Source organism: Ictidomys tridecemlineatus, chromosome 8 (genome assembly GCF_052094955.1).
Source record: "Ictidomys tridecemlineatus isolate mIctTri1 chromosome 8, mIctTri1.hap1, whole genome shotgun sequence".
In the NCBI taxonomy this organism is placed as follows: Eukaryota; Metazoa; Chordata; class Mammalia; order Rodentia; family Sciuridae; genus Ictidomys; species Ictidomys tridecemlineatus.
In genome coordinates this window covers 14,283,904-14,308,420 of record NC_135484.1, presented here as the reverse complement: position 1 = coordinate 14,308,420, position 24,517 = coordinate 14,283,904, and the positions used below count along the sequence as shown (strand labels likewise).

General features: G+C 40.9%; 1 protein-coding gene across 5 annotated transcripts in view; it reads left to right on the top strand.

The window, feature by feature from the left end:
• Esr1 (estrogen receptor 1) overlaps window positions 1-24,517 on the top strand; it is a 375,741-nt gene that overhangs the window by 111,701 nt on the left and 239,523 nt on the right. The gene's annotated exons all lie outside the window — the stretch shown is intronic.

Below are 24,517 nucleotides of genomic sequence, written 5' to 3'. Positions count from 1 at the left end.
GAATAGAAAGGAATTATTGGCATAATTCCTCTTTACTCTGCGATCTTTTTTACTTTCTCATACTTTCTTATTTCCTCTGCTTCATTTTCTCATAAACGGAAGCTTTAAGTTCCCTTTGAACTTTTTTTAGGTCTCTCTCTCCTCATCAAGTTTTCTTTTTTTTTCTCTTCTATTTTAGTTGTTTCTTTCTGTGTAGCCTCAATTTTTTTTCTTCCACCTTTTCTGGTTTGTTTCTTTATGGACCTATTTCATCTGTTATTTTAATGAAATTCGGAACAGGATTAAGCAGAGTTCCTATCTACCACGGGAAAACCAGTAGTTTTAGAATATTCTTTAATAACTCAGAGTGGCATTAACTAGATTAAAATTTCAAAAATGAGTTTTTCTTATCTCTAAGGATACAAACCTGAAACAAAGTCAAGAAATTTTCACTTAGTGGAATTGCTTGGACAGTTCATTCATTCATTTGGCTACTTTGTTCCAAACTGAGTAGCTCATTGAGGGCATGGATTACATAAAGTGCATTTTTGTGTTCACAGTAATTCATCAAACAATGTTGAATATAACAGCTGGGAAATTTTATGGCATGGGTGGATGAAATTCTAACACCCAAGTCTATTGAGTTTGTATGTGGCATGGAGATTAAAAAAAAAAAAAAAGTAAAGTGAAGGCTGGTTATTGTTATCCTGGGGATCGAAATTTTAGACCAGGAGTTCTAGAAACATATGAATATGCACAAGACATTTATGCCAACCTTTTTCTCCTACTCAATTGACGTAAAAGCTCATCAGAAAATAATTTAGTTACATTTCATGAGTCATTTTACTTATGTCATGAAGGATTTTAGACAGTGATTTGGGGGGTTAAACTTTCATGATGTGACAGAAAGAGTTATTTGGTTTTGGCTTTTTGGGGGGAAGATGGTTGTATTTATTTCTACTGGCTTATTTCAAGCATTCCAGAGTGAAAGGATGCATATTCCAATTTGAGTATGAGATACAAGTTAGTGACATTGCAAAATTATTTTCTTTAGTTATAGGAAAAAAGAATCACAGGACTTTTGGAAGTTTCTTTGATTTCTAGTAGGAGGGATCCCTGAGCACTGACCCAGGTGGATACCATATCTCATTCATCATTTGTTTCTCTGAGCCCTTTGCAAAGAATGTGGCCCATGAATGTCTGAGAAGCAGCTGAGTGAATAGTGGTTGTGGGCAGGAAGCACCAATTGCACTGATTCTCTCCAGTCTCTTGGCTGGGAGAAAGGCCATTCAGGAAGGGACCTTCAGATGCCGTTGGAAGGATGGAGGGTCTGTGAATCTCCTCCCTCAGAAATGAAAGTAGAAAGAAGGACTCCATAAGCATTCCAAGTATAATCAACCCTCATCGGCCACAGATTTGGTATTTGAAAATTCACCTCCTTGCTATAATTTTTTTGTAGCCCCAAATCAATAGGTAAGGTGCTTTCTTGGCCCTTCGCAGACACATGCAGAGTGGCAAAGACTTGGTGGCCCCAATGTGCATGTTCTGAGCTAAGGTAGGATAAGGTGCTCTTTTTGTTTCAACTTTCATAGTGTAAATGTGCCCTTTTAGAGTCCTATTTAGTGCATTGTTTTTTGCATTTTTATACTTTTTGTTGGTGATTTTGCTGGTTAAATGGCCCCCAAGCACAATGCTGAAAGACTGCCTAGTGTTTCTAAGTGCAGAGAGGCTCTGATGTGTCTCACAAAGACAAGCAGTGTTTTGGCATGAGTGATAGCGTGGTCAGCTGAGTTCAATATTGATGAATCAATAGTTTATACTAAATAAAGTGTTTTTTTTTAATAGAAACACCTATAAGACAAAGTTATGTATTGACAAAAACACTGTAACCAGAGGCTCCCAGGGACCCACCATGTTTTCTCCTCAGAGAAATGATTCCATATTCACAGTGACTTTATAGTATATAACTACAGTGAATAGTGAGAATTGACTCTATACATGGGAGTGATTAAAAGCACATGTTTGGGAGGTAGGCCACTTAAATTTCTATCCTGGCTTGACTCTTGTCTAGCAGTAAAATCTGGCAAGTTATTTAACTGTGTGTTTCATTTTATCATTTGTCAATTGCTGGTCAGAATAGGACCTGCCTCTTTTGGATGGCGTGAGATTTAAGTGAGTTCATAGACATCTAAGGCTTAAACATACCCAGCACATAGAAGTCACTATTTTCATTTCTCTTTTAGAAGAGAGAATGGGAACTACCCACAAATGATGAAGACGGGCCTCTCTAGAGTCTGCAACGTTTGTGATTGCCCTCAATTGGTTTAATTTGCCTTTAAGGAACCAACTTTAATGCCCTATTGTGATTAGAAGTTAAACTTTTCCAACCAGAAGGAAGCAGGAAGCTAGTATTTCTTGAAGTGCTTAATGTATGCCAGGTACTATGCTAGAAAAGAACAAAACAAGCTGGGCGTGGTGGTGTGCACCTGTAATCCCAGCATTTTGAGAGCTGGAGGCAGGAGGATTGTGAGTTCAGCATAGTTCAGCAAGTTCAGCATCAGCAACTGAGCAAGATCCTGTATGAAAAGAAAAAAAAAAATAAAAAGGGCTGGGGGTGAAGCTTGGTGATGAGTACTCCTGGGTTCAATCTCAGTACCAGGAAAAAAGGAAGAAAAAAAGAACAAAGCAACTGTAATAAATTCCAAGTGAATAAAAACCAATCAGCAGATCAAAATCGGGGAGAGGTGGAATGCAGCAGTCCCCCAGAGAGGCAGAGTAGAAGCCCAGCTGAGCCCTTTAGGGAGAAGCTTTCCAGTGCAGAAGACAAGAAGCCCACTCCTCTGAGATCTGGAACAAAGGAATATGTATGTGCATCTTCAAAGGTGCCTTTCCAACCCTGGCTGCAGTTAGAATCAGGACGATTGCAGAATCATCCAGATGATTCAAAGCCCACTAAGGTCTGGGCCGTTTCACAGCAGTTCTGATAATTGCTCTGAGGTTGAAGCTAGAATAAGAAACGAACAAACAAAACAAAATGATTCCTCAGGCTTTACTCCTGGGCACTCCACTGACTTGCAGGTTCCCAGAAGGCATCTGCTCCTGCATTCCATCTTCCCACCATGTTGAATGGGTTGGAGATGTTTCCAGCACTGTTTAATATGGAGAGATAGAGGCAGGAGGGCCCTGATGTGAACAGGGCTTTACTGTGTTCCAACTTTAAGGAGAAATGTTCAAATCCAAGTGTGCTCAACTTCCAAGTCTCCCTTCTATTAGGCCACTTGGATACTGGAAGTAGGGAGTGGAGGGAGTATTGAGGACCAAGGTGACAGAAGCATTCCTTTCTACTCCTCATCTTTCCAAAATAAGACTTGATTAGATGATTTCTGTTTGATGTGGATACACAGAAGACAGAATGAATAAGAATATGAAGATGCACAGTTTTCCACACAGGATATGAAATTGAAATTAAGAAACCACTTAAAACACGGATGCAAACACACCCCAATGCCCATTACTTTGCATAATTGGGTTTTTGTTAAGCGTTTAGATACTTGGGAGGTGATTGAAGCTCTCCTGTGATTCCTGAAGAAGAGTTCTCTTTCCTTTAGGTTTTTCAGTTGCCACAATGTCAAGCTGTTGGTGATGGATATAACCTCTATATATCTATATTTATAACCATAAAATACTAAATATCAGTACCCTTGGCTGACTGCACAAAGTTTTAGTTGCACATTTGGAAAGTTCTATGAGTTGGAATCCTCGGGCTTGTCTTTGATGTGGAGGAGGATGCCTGTACAGCTTTCTTGGTGCACTCCCTCTGTCACAGTGTATCTTCAGAATTCTTAATGGAGTTAGAATGTGTGCTGTTTTAATGTTTTCCCCTTCCAATTTTGTGTTTTAAAAAATTAATTTATTGATGAAGGAAAGGGGAATTCAGGCCCTCCATCTTGGTATGTGAGCCCAGGGCATGGTCTCCTAAAGATCCCCCCTCACTTTGCCCAATGCTCAAGTCTGGTCTTTTTCTCACCTGAATGTCTGGAATAAGCAGCTGAGAGCACGTTTTTGAAATCCTAGGAATATGTATAAACGCACTTCCTCGGGTTAGAAGTGAATACAGGTTTCCTCTAGCGCCTGTACTTCTTGAACCATAGGTTCTAGGAGACCTTGACCACGAGGGACTAGCAACACACCATCCTGGGGCTTTTGGTCTCTTTGTTCTTTTGATTTTGATGCTTTGCAGTTGTGACTGATGGGACCAAACTTGCTTTTCTGTAATGAGTCCAATTTTCTTTTAAGAAGTCTGTGTTTGACATTAGAAATGGCTAGCAGAGTGATCAGGTTAGAAGCATTCCACTGCTGTGGTTGACCTAAAAGTTAGGCCACCTAACAAACACAGGACACTTTACAAACACAGGCAAAATGTTTCTTTTGAATGTCTCTCACGTCATTCTCTCCTTTCTCTACACAAGTTCAGTCCTCTTTGACTACTTGTCCTAAGGTCATCACTGCTTTGTATTTTTTTTTTTTAACTCTTCTCCAAACTCCAATTAAGCTTTCAGGTTGCTACCAGAGCACACTAGTCAAAGGTCTGTAGACCTGATCTGCTCCTTCCTCTGCTTACGTGCCCTCAGTATTTTCTCACTGGTCACAGAACACATGTATTTCATGGTGTGGCCTTCAAACCCTTGTGACTTGATTCCAATAAATCTCCTACTGTTGCTCCAAGAAGCTCTTGTTCAAAGCCATATTTGAGTGGCACTTGTGATCCTTATAGTCACCCTTATCTGTACTGTGTACCTTTCTTCCATTTTGTCCCATCTCTGTGAGGCTGATTCTACCTGGAAGTCAAGACTCAGCTCAAATGCCTTCTCAGCCAGGTGAGTTTCCCACCTGACGTTCTTTCAAGGTGTATTGTGCACATACATTACTTTTTTGTTATCTTTATTGTAGCCACATGGAATTCTGTTCACTTTGGTTGTAAATAGGTCTCTCTCCCCTATCTGTTGAACAGATTGAGTCAGGGTTACAGGTGAATGTCCTGGATGGGAGGTTTCAGTGGATGTGGTACTGGTTCAGAGATGGGAAACCTAGTCTGGGGTCAAGGAGTTCATCAGAGTGAGGGAGACGCTGAGTGTGTAGACCAGGTGAGAACAGCGGAATAAGAGCTCTGTTAGAGGGCAGCCTCGAGGAGAGGTACCAAGCCGGGTGGGAGGTCCCGTCCCTCCTCATGGAGGTCACAGATGGTCTGATGAAAAAAGTGACACTTTCAGCAGAGGTTTTAAGAATGAGGGGCGGGTGAGGCTGTGAAGAGGAGTTGAAGCTTGCTTGTCCTGGTGCTTCCTGCAATTCTAGCTCAGTTCCTTTGATCAAATAAAGACTTCATGGCTTGTGGAACCACGCTGTTGATTCAACAAAAGAAGGGTAAAACGTTAAGGTTCAGAGAGATAACTTTAACCATGCCAATGGCTGGTGCTTTTGGTTTTTGGAACATACTGTGCCAGACATCTTCCTGAAAATCTTATAGGGATCCTCTGGTTTAATCCTTATGCTAAACTTAAAAGGCTGGTGCTATTATGGCCTTCATTTATGGATGAAGAAATTAATACTTAGAGAGTGGAAATGATATGTCCAAGGTCACACAGCCAGGTAATGGAGGACCAGTGAGCCTCAATCTAGAAAAGAGAGCTGAAGCTTTAAACTGACTGTAGACTATGTGGAAACGGTGACGGGGTGTCTTCTCATGTGATCAGCTTGCTGGGCTGTTGGTCTGTTAATTTCTTTAATGTCTTTATTTTTAGTTGTGACAATGCTTTAATCTTAGACTATGTCCTGAGGCTGCTGCTTTTAGTTTTATGGGAAACTGCTATTTTTATGATGCTTTCTAAATGAATGTTTAAACAATTTTCCATTAAGTAGGGGGATGTTTTCCCTTCTAATATCAGAAGGAGCCATTAAATACAATCCTAAAAAGACTTGCTGATAGCAACCTTATTCTTTGCATGTGAAAAACATCCAAGAATTTCAAATGTGGACAGAATTATAGTGTTTGTTTGGTCCAATCCTCTCTTCATACAGATAAAAATCAGAAAATCACAGTATTTTTCATCTAGAAGGTACATTAGATATGATCTATTTCAACCTTTTTTTTTTTTTGAGATGAAACCATAAGGTCCCAGTAGTTTAGGTCAAGGAGGGACCTTAGATGTGATCTGGTCCCATCTCTTTATTTTTCCATGTAAAGAAATCAAAGTCCAGAGAGGTGAAGGGACTTCCCCAGAGCTTCACTCTGGAGAGTCAAAGCAGGTCTATGACTATACCTGGCTCTTGCCCACTACCTCACCCCTAGCAGATGAGGGTGAGCCTGCTCCCATCACCCAGGGCACAGAGAACACACACACTCATGTTGTTGTTCTAGTGTTTGTGGTGGACGCTCAACAAAGTGGAATGAGGGGAAGCCTGGTTCTGGTAGCTATGACATTATAATGATGGCTAAAGGGAAAGTGCCCAGCTGTACCCTCCTGGGCTGGCCATCCACATGATTGACATATGGTCTCCGTGAAAAAGCATAAACTCTATTTGGCAGTTTGATTTTGGCTTTCTAGTGGAGACTTACTTTCTATACTTCCATTTAGATCGTTTCCTTTCCATCCTAATAACTATAACTTGTTTCCTTTCTGATTGTAGGTTTCCTTTCTTGTTTTTTTTATTTCCCCCTTCCATCTGGAGCTTAAAGGTTAGGAATTACCTTGCCAAATTTCCCTGGAGGATTACACTGACTCCCTTCAGATTTCTAAAGCAGTTGGAGGCTATTTTTATTCCACTATGAAAAATGTGAAGATGAAACTTGCATTAATTCATCATGGATATTTACCTTTGTACTGTCAAAATATTTTTTTAAAAAGCCAGGATGCACATTAAAAACTTTGCTACAGTGGTCCCTATGTTGAACAACCTAATTTCTAAACCCAATGTTGGTTATATACTGTTTACTATTAAATTTTTCCATTTGTGGTTTAATATTGTTCCAGGAAATTAAATGTAAGTTTAATATGAATGGCAATTGATGGAACCATATGTTGGAAGTATAATTAATGTTTAGCACATTTATCGTGGCTGATGGGTTCTAACTACATGAAAGCAAAAACAAAGTACTTTGACACAGCTTATTCTTTAGAAATTTATCAAGATAGGATTTACAATTAAGCAAAAATCCAATATTTTTTCCACTGTGATTTTTTTTTTTTTACCAGTTAAAGAACTGTTAGTTACTTTTCCAACTAAAATGTTTGAAAAGGAGAAAATAATCTTACAATTCAAAATGGTATGTAGAAATTAAATATGTTATTTTGAGACTACTTTGTGTAAAAGAGAAAGTTTTTGAGGGAGAATTTTATATGGAATCCTTGAGGTTGGCTTTCATATTGATTTTCTTTTTTATGAAAAAATGTAGGCCAAAATGTATTTTGTTCAGGTTTAAAAGTAGTATCACTATCCTTTCAGCAAAATGACGCCCACTGAGGCATGAGGACGAAGCCACCCTGGTGATATTTGGAGGGGCTCTGGTGCAGGATCCCACAGTCTAGGTCGTCCTTAGAGACAGAGGATGGACATACAGGAAGCTCAGGTTGACGGCACCCGTCTTCCATCAGTACATCTTGGAGGATGATCTTGTTGATCCTCCCAGAGATTAGACGAGCACTTTCTACTGGGCTCAACCTGAAGGGAGAGAAAGTGAGAGAGATGAAGTCCTGTGTCTCGTGGCACTTACTGGTGAGGGGACTTCTGCTCGGTGACTTAAGCTGCGTGAATCATGAGATACATTAGTCTTTTTACTCCCAGGTCATTTTAGTCAACAGGTGAACATTAATTTAATGTGACATCCCACTGGCCCAGAGTCAGTCCTCCTTGAGCGTTGCCTATTATGTCCCCTGAAGAGAAAAGCATGATTAAGTGTGTGATCATTAACTTTTCCTATTGTTCTCCGATCAAATCTCTGGTGACTGCTGGAGTCACACATCTCCATTGCCTTTCTTAAAAGGCTACGCAGGGCTGCCAGATAAAATATAGGATGCCCAGGTAAGATGAGATTTTAGATAAGTAGCAAGTCAGTTTTTCGTTATTTCTCCCATCATATTATACTCAAAAGTTGTTTTGGCAGTGTATCTGAAATTTGAATTGAACTGGGCATTCTGAATTTTGGTTGGATAAATCTGGCAGCCATAATCATCTTGCCTCACTGTTTATGGCTTAGTTTTTGAAGCCCAGAGATTCTTTTGTGTGACCACACAGGTTTCCACCTCTGCCTTTCTATCAGCAAAGGAGGCCTACCCATGTCAAATTTGTACATGTATTTTTGCTATTATTGTTAGTTATGATTGAGAACATTGGTTTAGATTAAACATAGACATGACTGCTACTCAGGTAATTTGATAATTGTAAAATTTGACAATTATAAAGATAGATAATTGAAGTATAAAATAAATATTATAATGCCTGAGGGGAAGGTGAAGGCGTAGGATGTGGTAAAAGGAGATCTTGTCTTCAGAACTGTGGATTCACGTTTGTAGTGAATATTGCAGTGAGTATTATAACACTTTTCTTGGTAACTTTGGGGGAATTCTCTTTTTTTGGAGGGGGGGCATCGTTGGATTTCAGAAAATAGCAACTTAGAAAAGCAAAAATCTGAAATGCTGTCTAAGGCATAAAAGACTCAGAAGGAGGAAGTGCACCTCCAATGTAGATAAAGCTTTAAAGAGACCTGTCTGCACTCCCTCTCTTCATCTGCTCAGTTTGCTACACCTTGGTTTGGCTGTATGGAGAGCAGGAGAACTTGAGCTTGCTTGTGGTGGCTTGGGAGGTGGCTGGCTGCACCAGGAGGTGCATGGCTACCAATGGCCTTGGAGGGATGGGGGATCTCCAGTGCACCGTGGGGTTGGTAAAGGAAGCCACAGTATGAAAAGGGAAAGTAAAGAAATGCTCCAGTAATCACTGGGTATAGGTCAGTAACTGTACTTGTGTAATTTTCAGGGAGGGGATGTTCTCTGAAATCTCTTTGATGAGAACATGGAGACAGAAATGTGAGTGACAATTCCCAAGTTCTCTGAAGTATTTCCTTTCATTCAGTGCTGACCCAAAGATGTTAGAGAACTCCCACTATCACATCCCAGGACATAACTGCAAGCAAGAGTTGGTGCCAGGGTGGAAGCGTGTCTGCCAGGGTTCTCAGGTGCTTAGAGAACTTGTTGCGTTGGCTGGTGGCGGCCAAGGTGATTGGCTGACTGGTAAGTGACTTACCCCAACTGGTTGAGAGCCAGGTTGAACAGAGCCCTGGGGACAGTACTGCATTGGAAGTTGCTTGGCTAGTTCATTTGGCTTCATAGCATGCTTATACCTTGGAGAACTATAGCAGGAGAATCAGGAAGAGTATTTCTGAGCTAAATATAAAGAATTATAAATACCACTTGTAAGAGTAATAAAGATGTAATATTAAATTTCCTCTGAACAGGCCAAGTCTTGCAGGACAACAGAATAAATGAGCTGGAGCCTGGGAATCTGTGCCCTTATCCTAGCAAATCAGTTTGCTTCTGATTCCACTATCTAGACAAGACCATCAGAGGATGCTGCCTAGAAATGTTTTCAGAGTCAAGTGAAGAAGGAGCCAGTCTGTGCCAGCGGATATAACCCTGATATTTTCTGAGAGTAGCAGGGGGCTTTACCTGGCTTTTAACTTGCCACTCAAGCTCTAGAAAACTTTGCTGTATTAACTATGTTGACCTCCTTGGGAATTACATTGAATCCTTGTTTTTGTTCCTCATAAAGAGTAATTGAAGTCATGGGCAGTCTGGTTGACAGTGACCAGTGTAGCTTGTCTGACATACTCTTACTTCATTTGATATTGTTAAATCTGCAGCTGGCTTCACTGGGTGGCCGGCTCAGTTTGCCCATTCATGCATTTAACAAATATTTATTGAACATTAACTGTATGCCAGGCACCGTTCTAGGCATTGGGAATAGATCAGCTAACAGATCAAACAACCATTCCATTACAGGCTCTATTGCAGCAACTTTGTTATTGCAAAGGTGACATTTAAATGAAGATCTGAATAGCGGAGGGAATGGAGCCATGAGAAGTCCCTAGTGAGAAGTGATTGAAGCCGAGGACACAGTAGTGGAAAGGCCCTGAGGCAGGAGCGTGCATCACATGTTTAAGGCAGAGGCCAGTATGGCTGGAGTGGAGTAGTTTGGAGGTGACTAAAGAGAAGAACAGGGAGGTGAGAGCCAGGAGAGCCACTGTGCACCATCAGCAGGACTCTGGCTTTTACTCTGAGTGAGTTGGAGAGTCAGTAGAGGGTTTCAAAGAGAATAATGACCTGGTCAGAGTTCTTATTGTGAAAGTTTTCAAACCTTAACAGAAATGGCAGAGAATAATGACCCTTTATCTATTCCTCGCCCAGCTTCAACAGTTATGTTTTATTCACATATATTTCTGTATATAATTCCACAGAAGAAGGACTATTTAAAAAATAACTATGATATCATTCCATTAAAAACTTAACATTATTTCCTTAAGTATCAAGAATCTGAATTGGTTCATTCCTTTCATAGAAGCACATTGAAAGACCACTAAATATGTACCTCAAAACAGGTTTTAAAGATTAATGGCAAGCACTGGCTTTCTGATTTTTTAATTTCTTTTCCTAAATGTTATTCAATGTCATAATCTCTCCAGTTAGAGAAAACGCTGTAATTCTTATTTTTAAGAAAGGAGGAAAATGGCACAGAATTGCTTACATGTTCAGTAGCTTGTTTTAAAGTTCCTTATAGAGTGATTTAGAAAATCTTGGTAAACTTGGAGTCACTTATCCAAACTTGAATTTCCCTGGGTTCTGTTATTTTTTTTTTTTTTCCTTTCTTGCCTGTGGGAAATTTGAGCAGGCAATTGGGCACTCGTCAGGACTCTTGAGATATTTTGAATTATTTAAAAGGGTATCATGGAACTCACTCCATAAAATCACTGGAATGGAATTCAATTTAAATAAATTCAAAAAGATTTCTTGGCTGTCTCCCATCTAAGCTTCCACCATCTAGCAGGTTTGAAACCTGTGTGCATGTGACTCGCAGTGTGGTGCGAAGGGGGCCAAGAGGAAGTAGGTAACGCACAGAGAGGCAACAGATGAAGCTGGATCTGAATGTGTTGGGGATTTCTCCTGACTCATGAGGGCTGGAAAAGGATGCCATTGGAAGGAAAGGACATGAGCCAAATCATGGAAGTGTGAGAGACGGCATAAAATGGGTTGCTAGGGAATCAGGCCATGAGAAAGGTCAAGGTGTTCCAGCACTTTGTAGACATTATCCTAAGTCAAAGATGATAATATGATATCTAAACTCCAAGACTGCAACCAAGCGATAGAGTCGCTGCCCTAGTAGAGTGCATTACACCTATCAATCCAGTCTTATGCCTTGGGGTCCATATACTGTGCATCTCCATGCATATTCTAGCACATTCCCAGAGTCTCCAGATGATACCCTCAGCAAATGTCCTCACTGTACCACATAGTGCTTGACTATGTCTTCTGAGACATAAGAAAGACATTATCTTTTTTTTTGCTTCAGTAGCAATAGGATAATTGTTCTTTGAGCCTGCTTTCTGTAGAGTAGGCGGGAAAACCAAAGAAGATTTAATTTAAAGATTTAGTTTTGACTACTCAAAATTTCTGGTCTATGAAGACTTTGAGAGGTTTGACTTTGCCACACTGATAGATTTGTTCTGTGCAAAAGAGTCTGTGTTTATTTTTTTTACCATATCCAAATCGTCTCCTATTTGAGATCATTCACTTGCTTTGGAACCCTTCCCAGTCACGTGTGCAATGCCATGATAGTCAAATTATAGTTTACTTTGTCTTTTTCTGTCTCAGCTCTTTTTTTCTTCAAGTTTCCATCTCAATCATGGATGATAGAGCTCTTAGAACTGAGAACAAGACACATATACAACTTTTCTCCCCCTTTCTCTGTTTCTCCATTTTTCTTTCCCTTTTCTTTCTCTTTTCTCTTTTCTTGCATTACCAAAGTTACAGTTTTGAGGGGGAAGTCGTATGAACAGTTAGAAACCCAGTGGCTATGACTGACAGCTACCTATGCTGAGATGGCTGCTTGTTACCATTGATTGGCTAGGGCAGCTCCGAGAAGACTCCACTGTGGTGCTACCCCTCATCCCAGCTCGTGTTTTATGCATTTTGTTACTCTTAGGAAAGAGTTCTGAGAAATAAGCTTTTCTCTCGTGGGACCCATTGAAGTAATTCTAGCTGGCTACAGATGTTATTGTTGGGTCAGAGGCATGGGCTAGAATCATGGTCACAAAACTGTGGTGCCAAAAAAAGAATTCGGAAAGCCCTGTTGTGATTTCTCATTTTACAGGCAAAGAAATGGAGATCCAGAGAGTTTAGATCATTTTCTTAGGCCATGTAGCTGTTATTGGCAGAGTTTTGTCTAGAACTAACGAGTTCTGGTTCAGTCTAGAACTTCTTCACTACAGTATCCCGCCTTCCTTGTTTTATCTTGAAGTTTATTACATTTGCAGCAATGTGATCCCTGATGACATACGGCTTCCCAAATAATTTTTGTGGGCAAAAAAATTTCCATTTGCAATTCTGGACATGTTTGTGTGGGATTTTTATGTGATGACATGTTGGCCTTATCTCTTGGCTGGGATCATAAATGAAATGATTTATAGATAACGTTCAAAAGCAAGCCAGAGGCCATTGTTTAAAGAGCGTTGTTTTGAGTCCTTGACATTCCGTGTTTAAGTGTCAGTGGGTCTAGGACTCTTGCCTGCACTGTGTTTTCCCAAGGGCCCGGGCCTTCCTCCCCCAGTCATCTGCTTCCCAGGACAGAGCTTGGCCTGACTGTCTTCCCTCTGCACCCCTCCACTGCCTGCTACCCCGCGTTCCTTCTCCTGTTGTTCCTGTCCTTTCTCATACTATACCCTCTGGCTGGGCACAGGGAGCTGTTCTCTCAATGCTGTTGAATAAATGTTAATAATTCTGGGTGTCAATACATTTATCATTCTCCCAATACAGTGTCATAGTGTCTGTAGAAGTTGGACTGGAAATCAGACTCTTTTTTTTTTTTTTTTTTAAAGGTGTGGAATCCAACTGTTGCTTGCTGCCTCTTGACCCCTTTCTGTGTCACCTGTGTACCTTGCTTCTTTGCATCTCTGGGCCCTTAGTTCTCCCCATCGTTCATTAGCACTTGTAACAGATGTGAGTGAATAGAGAAAGGAGAGGTGATGAGCCTCAAATTGGGTCATTTGGCTACACATTAGTAGCTCAGAGAAGATAAAAAGATATTGACTAAATGGGGTTTTTAGGGAACTTTATACCAGGCTATTCTTGTTTCCCATTAGTGTGGAAAATCAACACTTGCTTGTATTTTGGGGTGAAGACATTTTTCTTAAGTGAGTGGGAAAACCACTTGACATTTTACGGAGTGCCTTACCTCTTGAGTGATGAATGCTAATGTTCTTTGTGCGTAAAGAATTTCAGAACTTTTGCGTATGAGCATTAATGGCACACAATTTTCTGTTTGTTTTTGAGTGAAAATAGATGATTTCCTGCAGTCACATTTTTTAGAAAATATTCAAACTTCCATCAAACCCTTCTCCTGTAGGACTTATTAGCTCCATTAACTACATTTTCATGGAACTCAACAGAGTTTTCAACCTCTGCCCTACAAGTTAAATTACCATTCTCCCTCAAAAAAGTATTGCTGGCCTTGTGAGAAACATCCGCAGTGATTTCTAAAGGGATTTATGAGTGTAGGGATGAGATCTGAGGCAATGACTTTGTTCCCATTGCGCTTGGCCTGCAGTGACTTTGGGTGGAGCTCCTGGGGATTGTGTTTTGTGGGGAGCTTGGGCTCTGGGGTCAAATTCCAGGGCCCTCTGCTCCAGAGTTTCCTGACTGACTCTGATGGGTTACCTAATCTGTGTGCGCCTGGGTTGCCTCATTTCTGAAGCAACTGGAGTTTTAATAGTACTGCTTAGTGTGGTTTGAAGGACCACGTAAAATAATATTCATAAAACACTTAAAATAGTGCCTGCCACTACCATCCAGGTAGTGTGACCGTTTGCTAGTTTTCTGGATCCAGAGTCAGGTGGCATTTCCTAGAAGTCTGGGGAGTGGTCTAGAAATTGGGCGGCAGCTGGAACTGCAGCTGCCACCTTCTCCCTAGAGAATCCCACGGAGCATTCTTCACTGCTTTATCACTAGTCTTTTTGGGAAGAAGTTTACTTCTACACTTTTTAGGGAAGAACCTTCTCTGGCTTTTTTTTTTATATTAACTAAAAGACACAATAAAAAATAAGTTAAATTCATTAAAGGGATCATCTGAGACAAGAGATAGATACATATTAAGTTTTCAGAAACACAGTGCAGAGGAGCTAGAATAATTTCTAAAAGTGTTGAAAGAGTCCACTTTGTCAAGCTGAAAATAATTGGTAACTTGCCTACCCCTGCACACAACTGCCATCTGGTTAAGGGAGTTGCCTAAACCTGGTCCAGGATTCACTTAACTTAAATTTTTCTAAAGGAGGTTCAGGATTTTCCTTTCCAGATTCCACCAGTTTAGATAGATAGAGTTGATTCCTGCCCATTTTTCTAAGCAACATTTATTTACTTCCAGGAAAACAAATACAGATCATATAAAGTCAAGAAACAAAATTGTAGAGAAATTAGAAATCAACCCATGACATGAAGCATCCCCAGCTTATGCCCATTCATGTGGATATTTAGAGCAGAGACAGCTGCCCAAGAAGCCATATTTAGATGGATTTGTTGCTCCACAAATGGGCATTATTAATTGTTTTCTCTTCCCCTCTATCCATCATTCTGTTAGAGAAACACACTCTGCTATGCCCCTTGCAGGTTATTCTTAAGTCTACTGATTGACTTATTCAGTGAGCATATATCAGTTACTTTCCGTGTGTAAAGAAATGCAGGGGATACAAATTGGGGGTGATATAAATACTTATAATACAGCGTCTGTATTCTTGGGAAGCTTGAAGCCCCCTACTGGGAAAGCAAGGCACAAAATAATTGAACATAGAATTTTACTCATTCCCACAACCACCTATCCAATTCTTGCTATTCATCATATGGTGTTGGAAACTGGGAAACAGCCATGACTAGAGTAGGTCTCCTTCCTGGAGATTCACAGCTAGATGACGATGAAGCAGAGATTTGATATTCGGTCAGCACAGGTTCATTCTGTTGACAGAGGCAGTGGCTGGTATCTGAGCAGGAGGGATTTTTTACTCAGGAGCTTTTTTGCCTTTTGACCAAAATAGGAAACTGTGTGGGCGAAGGTCAGAGCTGTAGTTGCTTGGTTTGGGAAGCATAATGCATAAAATTAATCCCTGCAGGACAGGTAAGGCTGGAGAGACAGAGTTGCCAGGTCATAATGGGCTGATGCTAAAGAACCTGTGTGTGTCCCACGGACCAGCGGGTTTAGGCTGAAATCTTCTTGGGAAGACATTCGTGGCCTCCAGGAGGCCTGTGAACACCCTACAATTATAAGTGAAACCTGTGTTTCTGTAAATAAGAGGGATCTCCTGGGCTCCCTCAGCCAAAGAAGGTTAAGAAGTCTTGCAGAAATGATAAGGACACAGGAAGGATTTTTGAACAGGAGTCCACTTTTCAAGGTAGAGCTCCTCTTTCTTGCTCTAGTGTGTAGGACAGGTGTGTGATGTGGGGGAGTGGCAGGTGTGGAGTGGGGAGGAGTGGGAGAAGACTCACCATGACCCTCCACTCATTCTCATGGCAAATTAGTAACTTGCAGTCATTCACATGGCAAATTAGTAACTTAGTGTCAGGCAGTAAGGAGGAGCTGGCTGACCCTGGCAAGTAATGTGGCCATAGTGCCCGCCATGGTGGAGGTAATGGCTCATAGGATAAGATGCATAAGTAAGCAGAAGGCAGCAAAGTGTGGATTCACCGCAGCTCTCATTTATTTGGGACTTTTTCATCCAACAACTATTTCTGTGCTGGGCTGTTTTCAAGGTGCTGGTGGAATCAAGCTTACCTTTCTGGGAAGAAGATACACAATGAAATAAACATATTTGGAGCAGGTATGTTAGTTAACTTTTCTGTTGCTGGCCCCAAGATGAGGCAGCGCATCCTAGTGGGAGGGCATGGTGGAGGTGCATGGCTCCACGTACGGGGTCAGGAAAGGCAATGGGCAGCAAAGAAGATGCACTGTTTTGGGGCATGCTCCCGGTGACTGGCCTCCTCTAGGCACACCCACCTGCTACAGTTACCACCCATCAGTCCATTCCAGTTAAGATGGGATGAGTAGGTTACAGCTCTCATAATGGAATCATTTCACCTCCCAACATTCCTGCATGAACAGAAACTTTGGGGGACACCTCACATGGCAGGTTCGATGTTGGGTGGTGTTAGGTGTTGTAAAGACAACAAACCAACCAGTGCAGAGCAGAGAAAGTAAGAAGGAGCCTAATCTAAACTGACCAGGAAAGTGGTGCTGGGAAAGGAAGAGAAGCTGTATGGAGGGAAGAAGAAGGCCAGGAGGAGCTGGGCATGGGGAGGGCGTGGGAAGGGGAGCACATGGTGTGACTGTCCAGCAGCAGCCCAGGTGGCACCTGAAACTGGGGGAGCAAGGGCAGGGGTGCAATGAATAACAGGCAGAGTCACACTGTGTTGGGCCTTCCAGGGCACACAAAAGAACTTTTGAGTTTTCTTCTTGGAGGGTGGGGACCTGCCAAGCGTTTGCAGTGGGGAGTGCAAAGACTTCTGCTATAATCGGATGACTCCAGGTCTTATATAAACTAGGCTGATGCATGGGCAAAGCTATGGAGGAACTTGTCTGAGCTGAGAGAGGAGGATGAATAAGGGTTATTCAGGTGTGGGGAACGGGTGTTCCAGGCAGGAGCACAGGCTTGAATGCATCAGTGGATCCTAGGAGTAGGCTCTCTGGGAAACAGTCTTGCATGCATTGAGCTTGAGGTTTCTTTGGTTCATTTAAGGGAAGCTGCAGAGCGTAGAGGAGATAATTAGCATATGGTCTGAAGTCCAGGAGGAGGTGTGAGATGGCAGTTGCATGTGACCACACATGTTTCTGAGATCCCACAGAGAGTAAATGTCAACTGAGAATGGCAGAGGGCCAAGGGTAGAAGAACCTTGAGGAACACTGCCTAAGGAGCCCTGTGGAGGCAGAAAATACTGCACAGTAAGTGGAATAGTTGCCAGAGATCCAAGTCCATGTCCAACTAGGTGTGTAGGGATGAGGGGGCGATGTTAAATTGTATAAGAATTCAAACTTGAACCAGTGTGAGCCGGAATACTCATGGATGATGTGGAATATAGAGCTTAGTTTTCTAGGAGGGATGAGATGCGTATAGGTGACGGGAAGCAGGAAATATGAGGGGAACATAGTATGAGCAATTTCCTAAGGGTGGATTTGGTTACATCTTGCTTAGGCAAATACAAAGAGAACAATATTGCCTGGTGCAGGGAATTCAAGAATTCGGGCTTAATTCTAATGTGTTGACATTATTTTTTAAACTTGTGTTTTTCAGGTTTATAACTACCCTAAAATTACAGGGAGAATTTTTTAAGCAGTGCTATCAGGGTGAGTTTGAGGAAAACGGGGAGGGGGACAATTAATTCAAATTCAGAGTATTACTGATTTCTCAGATATGAATGATGAGAATAAGGAATGGAGAGAAGGATAGGCAGAATGTTTTGAAGAAATAATTGACTAAATGTGGTGGTGGAATAGATGTGGGAGGTGCATTTAGCAAATATTTATTAAGGACCTACTGTGTGTCAGTTAAAATTGGGAGCAAATGAGTTCATTGGTAAAGGGGAAAATACACCTACCAATAATACCCAAATATAGGACTGGATTTTGTGGTAATTGCCATGAAGGAAAATTCTGGGGAATATTGAATGTGCATAGCTTTGGGCACTTGATCTGGTGAGGGAGAATTATGAAGTTATTCCACTAGCAGTTAATTAAACCATATTTCTAGGGAGTGGACATCTGTTTGTTCTTTTAATTTAGCTTTGTAAAAATATTTCCTCTAGAAACCAGGGCTTTCAAACTTTTAAAAAATGCTTGGTTACTCAAAGAGAATTATGCTTTTGAATAGCTGGTACCATTATATGTGGTTAGACAAACAACAGTATTTCATTATACTGAGCTTTAAAAGTTTCCTTTGATTAATAAAAATCTTCTTGGTTAATATTTTTTTATCATGCTGTGTTTATACTTGGTCCAAGTGGGTCCACGCATATAGGTCCACCTATATGAATGCCTTCAGATGCATCTTTTAATTATGTTGAGTATGTTGAACATGTAATATCAGTGAGGCATCCCTTTGGAAATATTTAGAAATCAGTTGATAAAATTAAAAGTGAACTAAGTCAAGGCAGCTGAGTTTCCAATTTCCATAGGTAAATGTGTTGCCGCTTTTTTTTTTTTTTTAAGCATTGTCTCTCATGCTTCTGGCCCCTGTTCCTCCGCCTTTTCTTTGTTCCTTGGTCACTTGTATGCTTCAGGGCTATATGTATGTATTACTTACATGAAACATGCCTTCATTTCACCCTGAAGCTTCTGTCTTGAAAAGTGTTAGAAAAACTGAACAATGTTCAGCCTCTTTATTTGGAGCTTAGTAAATCCATTCAACTTCTTATCTGGGTATGATGAGAAAGTTTCCAAGATCAAAAACTGTAATGACTGGGTTACAATTCAATGAGAAAAGGGTAAGAACTTTACAAGGAAAAAAAAAAAGGTGTTTTAGCAATTTTGCTAAAGAATTAGAACATCCTTCACTTATAATCCAGAACTAAGAGCATGGATAGGACTTGGAAGCCTCCTATCAGGAAAGCAGGACCTGAAGACATTTTGAACATGAAATTCTGGTCCTGTGAAAATAAAGGAAATCAAGGTCCTCTGAGGTGAAGGGAGAGGAAGAAGCAATGACTTAAACACGGGGTCGGCCCTTCCTGCAAAGGAGGTGTGAGGCTAACAAGACCAGGTCTGTGACAGAGCACTGGGCCAAAGCCAGGTAGAGAGCAGCAAGAAGAGATGAGATGAGACTGGGACTCATGTCTAGGCCTATCTGCTGGGGTTGGTCTAACTAGAGGTACTCAGATAATTGCCTGATCCACCCATATGGCCAGGTCTGAGCCCAGACATGGACACATCCCACTTTGTTCCTTTCCACTGAAGATAATCAGGCTGAGTTCTGCATTCAGAAGACACAGCTGTCTAGAGACAGTTGTGCCCAATTAGCCTGGCCCAATGGATGCTCACGAAAACTTGAATACAACTGCAATGTGCCACTGGGCTCTGCAAGGCCTTACCTGACTTTTAGGATGATCTGGTTGATTCTCTTTTTCACGATGTTTTGGGAGTTTTCATACAGCATATAATATTGTCATATTATGACAATATTGTATCATGGATTTCTGGCTAAAAAGTTGCTTTATGGAAAGTAAGTATGGTCTATCTACTTCCCCTCTTCTTCTTTATATGCCTTCTGCTTTTATGCCTTATGTTTGCAGTCAATATTCAATAATCCAGAATCATTTAAAAGTTAAAGTATATAATGAATGACATTTTGCTTACAGTAAACATCTATACTACTTTTATAACTTTTGCTATTATAATTTTTTTAATAGCAAATGGGCTTTTGCTATTAAAATTTTTACCAAAACCTTAAAAACCAACGTTGATTACTCCATTTATATTGTGAAAATGACCACATCATTGGTCCAGTTATGGATTAATTATTTGTGATCAATATTTATTCAGTCTGTCTTATGGATGAGACACTATGCTCTAAGCACTTGGCATTACAAAGATGAATTAGACACAAGGAACTTTGCAGACAGCAACAAAGTTGAAAATAAATCAGAGGAAGGATTAATGTAGCTAACAGCAGAAGAGAAGTACCAAAAAACCTGTCAGAGAGTCCAGAGAAAGGCTGAGATATTTCAAGTCTGTGGGGGTTAGGAGTGGCGGGCAGGGGAGGAACACAATGCTGAAGGTGATGTAAAAAATCGCAGCATTCCTCTCATACTCACTAGGATGGCCACTGTAAGACAAATGGGCAAAATAGCAAGTGTTGGCAAGGACATGGAGAAGTCAGAGTCCTTGTGCCTTGGAGGGAATAGAAAAGGGTGCAACCACTATGGAAAACGGTATGATGGATACTCAAAATAGTAAACAGAATATCAGGTGGTCCAAGAATGCTGCTTCTCGGCATAAATTTAAAAGAATAGAAAAGCTGTGTCTTGAAGATATACTTGTACATCCATGTTTATGGCAGAATTATCCACAATGACCTCAGGACATTATTCTAAACGAAACAAGCTAGAACCCCCCCTGCAAACATACAACAACAGCAAAAAGAAATATTGAATGAGTCCACTTATGGGAGGCATCTGAAATAGTGATGTTCTTAGAAACAGAAAGCAGAATGGTGGTTGCCAGGGCATAAAGGAAGGGGGATATTGGGAGTTTAATGGGTTTAGAGTTTCAGTTTTGTAACGTGGAGCATTTCTGAAGATGGTTACACAACAATGTAAAAATAGTTAACACTGCTGACTCATACACTTAAAAATGATTAAGTTGGTCAATTTTAAGCTATGTGTATCTTACCACAGTTTTTTAAAAAATGCAGTGCTGCTGACCCTTGAATTATGTAGGGGTTAGAGGTGCTGACCTCCTGTTCAGTTAAAATATCTGAATATAACTTCGAAAATTATTTAAGACTTTTATTTACCAGGAGTTTAAAGTTTGTTTATTTAAAAAATCAAGTTGTAAGCTTTTTATTACACATTAAAAATAAAATTCTTTAAAAGACTCAATTTGATCATATATGAAACAAAATTTTAAAGAAAGAAAAACCTATGCTTTTAAAAAGAACACATTTCTCATTACTAAAAAGACATGTCTTTAGGTAAAAATAGTAAAAACCCTATGCTGTATAGACTATGTAGCTTGAGTTATTTGACCAACAGGTAAAGACATTCCCTGTCTTCTTCACTGTGGCCCTCTCCAAGCTGCCTTTGGTGAGCAGGGCCTGGAGCAACCTCAGTCTATAGCCCTTGCTCGTGTTTTGTCTTTCTGGTCCACCTTGTCCCCTGTTAGCGCCCTGCATGGCTTCTCCCTGCACAGAAGGGGTGGAATACTGTGGTCCATGCCCCTGGGGTCTCCACGTGAAGTAAGGTGGGGACCTGGGCCCGTGGTAGGCCAGTGTTGTTGGGCACGGACTTTGGGAGCGCTCAGGTCCCTCCTTCTCTCGCGCTCTCTATTCTGGAGTTCTGCTGTTGATTGTGTGGATAGCACATATAATGGTCATGCCTGTCGCATAGTTAATGCCTTGAATTGGGGCTCCAGCAGCGCCTTGGGCTGCCTCGCACGCTTTTCCCCAATGGCATCCAACTCCGCCGTCTCTCCTCCGACCCTGCCCAGGGACATCTCGGTTACTCTTCTTTGTGGCGGTCTGGCATATACATTTATCTTTCTTTGTGTTATTCCCGCTAATGAAACCATGTCCTTTTCTTCCATTGAACCCTTTGACCCAAACCTTGGTTGCGGTAGGTATGTCCCCACCGGTAGGTGCAGCCGATGTGCGGCCGCCCGCGCCAGGCTCCTGCGCCGCTGTCCTTGGTGCTGCGCTTGGTGGCCGCTGCACCTGCCGCCTTCCGGGCTTGGGCCTTGCAGCTCTGGTAGTGGTTACGGTTCCCCGGGCAGGGGTGATGGTGACAAGCCAGAGGTGGCAGAGGGACTGCTCAGGGCTCCCTGGGGCTTCTCTGCCCTCCTGCTGCCAGTCAAACTCCCAAGAATAACTTTTGACTGCGCCAAATCCTACTACTAGGAGCCTCCCTTTAACCAGAAGCCTTAGCGATACCATAAACAGACTTAAACAATAAAATATAAACAGACTTAAACTTGAACACACGTTTTACATATTATATATATTATGTGTGACGAAAATTACTCGTGAATTATGAGATTTCTCTTTTTTACTGCCATATGCATTTCATGAGTGTTTTTCGTGGATATTGGCAACACTTGAGCTAGCTGCAACTAGAAGTGGTTATGAAATTATGACAGTAGTACAGTGTATACAGTTAGTTTTATCCAATTATGATTTAATTCTTTACCTTTGTTTACATTTCTGTACTGTACCTGGTGCCAACTAGATTTTGTATTTTTGTGGCTAAGTTTGGATACCTTTTAACTTTTCATAATGAATTTTTAAAACTTATGGTAGTGATAAAATAGACTATTACATATGTATATATTTTATGCATTCATGACATATCTTTTTATTATTTTTTTCTATATTTCTAGGCTACAATGTTTATGTGAGAGTTTTTTCAAACTGTTGCATGTCTCCCCTTTCCCAGTCCACCTGTTGACTACTGAAAGTTAAAAGCTGTTTTGATTTGGGAGCCAATTGTACTTTATTGTATGAGAATTGTGGGAGTATATTTGACATCTTGGAATAGTTGCCCATGCATACCTTTCGTTCGTTCATTCCTTCATTCAACGCACTTGTATTGAATGCTTGCTGTGTGCTAGGCATTGAGCTAGGTACTTGTCTGCAACAATTAATAAAGTTTCTAAGACAGTATGTCTATCCATTTCATGCTTTCTCATTATCTACTCCCACATCCCCAAGGGATTGAATTCCTATAGTTAAATATTCACAGTGGCTTCCTACTGACTTGACTCATGCATAAGACATTAGTAAATAAACTGTAAAAAGATCTGTGGTTGATGAGGGGCATCCAACAGCAGAGTGGTGAAATGGAAAGAGATGGGTAACAAAATATGAACTAGGATTGAAAACTGAGGGCCAGTGCTCTCTCAGGATCATTAAAAAATAAAGAATTCCTATTTGAGGCTACCAACCTCAGAGCTAAGTTATTCCAAATGGAAAAAAAAATTGGCAAAGTCAGATGTACTTAACCCAAGGGACCAATGTTTTGTGAATTTTATGGCAAATGTAGTTGGAGACACACAAAAAATTGTGTACAATATTAGTAAGTGAGAAGGGCAGGTAAGGGTTATAAAATCTGAGTGACAAGAAAAAAGGGCTGTAAAGAGGGGAATCGGTTGAACTCAGCATGGCTTGGTTGTTTGAGTGGCAAATAGAAGAAGGATTCTGGAGCTTCCTTAACCACGAGATCCTGGGACCTCTATCTTCAATTTACTGTATCTCTTCTTAGGTTCGTTTTGAAAATCTTCTAGGAACCTTTACCCCATCTACCTTTACAATATCTGCCAGCCTCTGTTTCCCCATCACCTTGTACACACTCTTCATTCATTATGTGTATCATTGAGTGCCAGCTACATTCCAGGCACTGTGCTGCCCTCTGGTCAACCCCCTTCCACCCCCAATCCCTTACACTCAACCTGTATTTGTTGTCACAGGTCTAGACAATCCCAGGCCGCCCTAACTACTGCTTCTATACCTGGCCAGAGGAGAAATGCGAACTTCTCATCTACTTCTTCCCATACCTCCTTTCTTCCAGTCTTCTTCAAGGTATCTTCCCACAGGTGGCTCCTTGGACAGCTTCTTTAGTTTCCTTCTTGCCTTGTTCTTTTATTCTCTTTGTGCCTTCATCTATTCTGTCCCAGCTGGTCTATTCCCTTCAGTTTGCATGAGGGCTTTGTAACCTCTTCCACTATAAAAATCCTTTGGGAGGGGCATTATATTCTTTAAATACTATACAAAGTCTTTCTTTAGCCATTCCCATCAGACTCTCCAAGGTAGGGCCCTCATTCATCTTCTCACATCCTCCCTTTGTGTCCACACTGGGTTTGGCTGGAACCTCTATCCTTTCTCCCAGAACTCCTTGCTGAATGTTCTCTTAGTCAAATGTTCAAACTCACTTTATCAGTGCTTGTTTCCTTGGACTTCCCTGTTCCATTTGGCATTATTGAGTGCCCTTGAATCATTCTTAAAGCTCTTTACTTCCCCATTTTCTTGGTTCTCCTAGTACCATGCTTTGTTTCTGTTTATTTTTCAATTTCATTTCTGGGATATGCTTCTTCCATGAAATCATTAAAGGTGGAGGTAACCATCAGTCTTCCTCCACTCTTCTCATTCTACATGTTCTTAAAGAGGACTTTGAATAGTGGAGAACAGCACCCTTAAGTTATAGTCAAGTTTTAAAAATCCGTACCCCGGCTTACCTGGTAACAGTAACATAAAAATTTATATTGTTGATCTTTTGACATGTGTTCTACATTGTTCAATTCTACCGATTCATTGGAATTTCAAATGCTCCAGCTGTCCTATGCTTTGTTTCTATTTCCTAAAGACCCTTTCTGTGGTCTAGAATCAGAATGAGCCTTCGCCTTTAACAGTTCTGATTTAATTGTAAATTTTGAGAAAATGAAGACGCTTATTAGAAACCAGCTAATTTCATCTTGTCATTTTTTTTAGGGGTAGCATTTTTTTGGGGGATAGACAGTCTGTTTCTTAAGCAAGTTTGCA